Here is a 5925-nt window from a genome sequence, read left to right as displayed (position 1 = left end):
CACTGGCACCAGAGGAACAGATGGATCCTTTCTCTGCTTCCTCACTCAAAGCCCCCAGCCCCCTCCTCTCCACCCCTCCCACTGCCACAATGCCTTGACAAACGTCAGCTTCCATGTTTGCAGAAATAAATAATCTCGTCTTCCAGTTATAAGAAGATTTTGCTGTGTGAAATGTGTTTGAAGATAAAAGTTTATATTTTACACTGCAAAAACTCAAAATCTTACCAAGAATATTTGTCTTATTTCTAGCCAAAATGTCATTTCAAGTCAAAACAAATCTCATTATACTTAAAATAAGACTCATCACATTAAAAAGCAGCTTGTTTTTAGCCACATTTTACTTTTTTCAAGCATATTTTCACTTGAAATAAGTAGAAAAATCTGACAGTGGAGCAAGTTTTTCTTTCTTATTACAAGCACAAAAAACTTGCTTTCACTGGCAGATTTTTCTACTTATTTCAAGTGAAAATTATCTCAAAACAAGTTAATTTTTAGGTGATGAGTCTTATTTAAAGTGGAAAGAGTTTAGTTTTGACTAGAAATGAGACATTTTGACAAGAAATAAGACAAATATTCTTGGTAAGATTTTGAGTTTTTGCAGTGTAGGTAACGTCTCTGTTCTAAAACATTCGCTGCTTTTTCTGATCAGTGAAATCCTGACTTTGACCCGAGGAAGATTAAACAAAGATGGGCTTAGATCGTGTGTGTGTGTGTGTGTGTGTGTGTGCACATGTTTGCATGTGTGCAACATGTGTATCTTCTCTCATCATGGCATTAACATTTTACCCACAATCCTCTTAACAGGGGGATTAGTAAAAAAAACAAAAAAAACAACTCAAATGAAGACAAACAGATTTGTCCCACTCTCTGTGTTTCTTCTTTGAGAGTCAGTGAACTGACAGTTGTGGTCAATATGTCAGCACACTGAGCTGCTGCTGTAGCTACAGATAAACACATTCATCCCTATAGATTCAATCTGAAACAGCAGAGAGCGTCAGGTGGAGAGTTTACAGGCTGATCTGTGCCTCTTGATCTAGCTCAGTGGTTCTCAACTGGTGGGTCGGGACCCAAAAGTGGGTCTAGACCCGTTCTGGATGGGTCGCGGACAGCTGGTCAAAAAAGTAAATAATATTTAATGCACATCTGATGTTGGACATGTCTTTTATTTTGAAAAATAACTTATTTTGAAAGGCACGAGACACGTGAACACATGCAGTTGTAATGCTCCTCCTCACTTTCTTATTATTTGCTCCATTTGCTCTGAATGCGAAGATATCAGTTTCTTATTAATGTGGCCTGAATGCAGTGAATCTTGTTTTGTTTTCTGGGTCTTTATTTTGTGCAATTTGATATTTATTCACTTTAGTGAACATGCTCTGAATGCAGAGATGCATTAGAAGTCAAATATATCGTTTTGTTGGTCTCCATTTTGTGCAGTTTGATATTTTTTTATTCACTTCCGTACATGCAGTTGTCATGGTAACTCCTCAGTTTCATTCATGTGCTCTGAAATGCACTTTGCTCAATAAAGAGCTAAATGAGTTTTTAAAGGCTTAAAAAAAAAATTCTTGGTTTGAATTCTATAAAAGTGGGTCGCGACTTAAAGCAGAAGTAAGCGATCCGGTGGTTTTGGCTAATGCTGCGTTCCAGGCAGGCTTTTGAAATCGTAAATTACAGCTTCAAGTCACAACTTACACTTTGTAGCGTTCCAGGCAACCCACTCGTGTTTTTCCGACCTGTTTTACCTGTGAAAGTCACTATAACGGCCACTCGTAACTTCTGACCCGTGAACTCGTACCAGATCGAACTGGTACCACTTCACAGGTCGGAAAAACACGAGTTACGAGTTGCCTTGAACGCACCTTAACGTCTTGTCAGCCGATGGAGTTAGCAGCCCCCGCCCTCGTCATGGATCTATTGGTCCTCGTCCCTACGTCACCACATTCACGCGCATCCCTTGGCTGCACACACAGAGAGGACTGCCCCTTTATGCCGTTCTCTCTCCTCATTGGATAAAGGTTGTAGGATACAAGGAAAGTTTTCTCCTGGGCTCAGAGCAGAGCAGAGTGACTGACAGACCCGTGTTTCAGACCAAACACTCTATAGAAGTGATTGCTGTCGGAAGATACAACTATTTAAGACTTATATTAACACAAAAATATCACTTACTTCTGCTTTAATGACCATGTCCCAGAGTGAGACTAGTTGAGAACCCCTGATCTAGTTTATATTTTCCATAATGCAACACGCTGATTCATGTCAATACTAATGCTATTTGTGATCTTTTCTCTGCAGCTGCTGCAGCGTCCCACTGGGATCATTAACTTCTATCTAATCTGCTCTTTGTCTCTCCAGGGCTGAAACCTGAGTCTCCTGATGTGTCTGGAGCAGGACCAGCAGATCCTGATCCTGACTGATGATGTCCACCGTGACTCCTCTGACCTGCTGCCGGCTTAGGGGTTGTTCTGCTTTACTAGTGAAATGTGTTGTCAATATTTGAGTCACTTACTATAATAGACCAGTGAAAATCATCTGGCTGCAGGATTCTGTTGCTGTTTTTTATGTTCCATGTGAGGATAGATAGATAGATAGATAGATAGATAGATAGATAGATAGATAGATAGATAGATAGATAGATAGATAGATAGATAGATAGATAGATAGATAGATAGATAGATAGATAGATAGATAGATAGATGTGCGGGTCACAACTTGTCTTGTTTAATATCCCTTTAATTCCTCCTATTATGTTGGTATTGCAGTGTTTAGACACCAGTGTTGGGCACGTCACTTTTAAAAAGTAATTAGTGAAGAGACTATTAACTTTCTCTAAAAAATAAGTTAGTAACTGAATTACTACATTATAAAAGTAACTTATTACCAGGAAAAGTAACTATTGAATTCAAATATGTCAAATTACTTGGACTCGCCCCCATAACCCCCTGAAAACCAATCATTGATTTTAGGCAGAACAATGGTATGCCAAAGAAAGCATCATTCATAACAAAAAAGTTGAAACTGTTGACGCCTATAAATATCTTGGCACTATTTTTGACTCGCAGCTTAAATTTGACGTAAACACAGAGCTGATCGCCAAACGGGGTCGACAAAGAACTCATCTAATGCAGAAACTTCATTCTTTTAATGTCTGCGATACAATTTTATGTAAGTTTGTACCATTCTTTTATTGAAAGCCTTTTAACCTTTTCCTTTAGCTGCTGGTACCATGGGTTGTCAGTGAAGACAAAAACAGCTTCAACAGCATTATTAAAGTCTGAGGGACTTGGGCACAATCTGATAGGAACAGGTGGCTGAAAAAGAAAAAGAAAAAGAATGATCAGACAACCAGGTCATATTCTGTCTGCTGAGTGAGTCCACTCTCCTGCCTTCAGGCAGACGTTACAATGTTCCCCTGAGGAAAACTCATTTCATTCTAAATCCTTCAAGTTACTGAACACAGACCACACCCATTTTACATTTTGAATGACTTTTATTTAATGAGTTTTTTTTTATTTTATGTATTGCTTCTATATTTTCTACTTTTACCTTTTTGTTTTTATCTCATCTTGCTTCATCTCTACGTTTTGTATATAGCTAGATCTTGATTCCCTCTGTACCATGCTCTTAATGTTTTTGTGACACTTTGTGTTTGTGTTGACTGTCTGATTTGTGAACAAATGTGCATTGGGAAAACTTCACTTGAACTGCCCCTTGCGGGATAAATAAAGTTGTCTGAACTGAACTAAACATAACCCTAACCTGCCGTTTATCTGGAACTAACCGACTCACTCAGTATTCCTCCACACAGGCAGGCTCCGTGAAGTAGCACCATTAGTAACGCTGTTCTTTCATTACACCATTTATTACTGTTAGACACATACTGAAAAACTGCTGAACTTCCATGTGACATAAGGTCCTGGCTGTATTGCCACAAGTGGTCCCATGGTCGTTGCATGGCTATGGCCGGTGCGTGTGCAATAGTGTAGCATATGTAGTTATTATGCGCGAATGTTTATGACCGGTATGTGTGCAATAATGCAATAATCAGTCAGGGTGCAATCATGTAAGCATTCTCGGTCTGGTGAAAGTAAATCTAGCCCGAGCATGTGTAACTATATGTTTTTTTTTCAATTAATCATGTCAATCACAACTATATAGATACATATTTTTATATTTCAACGAACCATGTCAGCCACATCTGTATAGATATATACTAATAATAATAAATAATAATGGATTACATTTATATAGCGCTTTTCTACCGTTACCCGATACCCAAAGTGCGTACACAGTAGGGTTGTGAACGATAAACCGATGCGACCGGATATTCGGTTTAACAAGTGAGAGATTCGGCTGTATCGGTAGCAGCCTCCTGAATCGATACAAATTAGCCATGAATTCCTAGATGAATCGGTTGTAGAGTCATGAACCGGTTATCGCTATGGGCTAGAGTGCTTAGCCGTTAGCGGTGTCTTTAATAGCTCATAAATCAATCAACGGGCCACGTATAAACAATTTTTTTCCTGCGAATATCTTTGTTACAACACGATTCGCTAACTGGAGTAGTTTCATGTTGTGTCCAATAACGGAGGGGAGGGGGGTTTAACAGATGACGTCCTGATGTTAGCTTTGCTGCTGCTATTAGCACACTCCCCATCCAGGAGCTGCTCCTGTCTCTGCTGCCTGCTACAGGTAGACAACCTGGTCCGACCTGCGGGTGTTGAACACTGGACCTGACGTGGAAGCATAGACTAGGCTATTAATGAGCGATAACTCTAAACCCGGCTGAAAAAAAGCAGCCGTCTTCGCTGTAATCGCCGCGACCGGCAACTACGTTTCGACGTATTTTGATATGAGCGTTAGCTGCTGTTAGCCACCGCCTGTAGCTCAGCTAGTTAGCTTCATCGATAAACAAACGTAATACGTAGCAGTCTTGTTGCTAAGGCAACTCCGCTGCCAGCCCCTGGAAGAACCGGTTCTTAGCTCTGACCCAGCAAGGAGTTGGTGCTGAACCAAGAACTGGTGCTGAGCAGGCACTGGCTCCGAACCAGCACCGGAACCAGCTCGGTGGAAAAGGGCTAATTACAAAAACGTTCTCACAGATATTGGTCCATGTCAAAGAATAAATACATTGACATGTGATTTTGTTGTTATTCTCTTTTTCTTCTTTCTTTTTTTTGCCAGTGCTTTAAAGCAACAATGCTTGGGGATATATTTGAAAAAATATTGTAGTACTACTGTAAGATAGTCACTTTCATAGAATTCTTTATTTTATAAAATATCTAGCCTACAACAAATATTAACCGTAGAATCGAATCGTCCTACACTGTATCGAATCGGATCGAATCGGTCTGTATTAAAAGGATATCGTTTTTGAATCGAATCGTAATCTGTGTATCTAGATTCATATCGAATCGTTTATCACAGAGAGATGTGCAACCCTAGTACACAGTAACCATTATTCATTCATACCACATTCACACCGGTGGTGGTAAACTACGTGTGTAGCCACAGCTGCCCTGGGGCAGACTGACGGAGGCGTGGCTGCCATTTCGAGCCAAACGGCCTCTCCGACCACCACCATGATCATTCATATGCATGCACACGAGGCAAGTTGGGTTAGGTGTCTCGCCCAATTCAATGAATCATGTCAATTGCAGCTGTATATATATTTTTTTATAATTCAACGAATCATGTCAAGCACAACTGTATAGATTTATATTTTTAGATTTTAATGAATCATGTCAATCGCAACTGTATAGATATATATTTTTTATATTTCAATGAATCATGTTAATCGCAGCTATATATATATATATATATATTTTTTTTTTTTTCACAATCCAAAGAATCATGTCCAACCCTGTAACTATGTAAATGTACTTTTCCTGTTATCTACCGGTCCTCTGTCTTTATGGACTTTTT

Source organism: Trachurus japonicus, chromosome 10 (genome assembly GCF_045865225.1).
Source record: "Trachurus japonicus isolate A0001 chromosome 10, Traja_1.0".
NCBI lineage: Eukaryota > Metazoa > Chordata > Actinopteri > Carangiformes > Carangidae > Trachurus > Trachurus japonicus.
The sequence above is the reverse complement of the archived record's forward strand: the minus strand, read 5'-3'. Positions refer to the sequence as shown.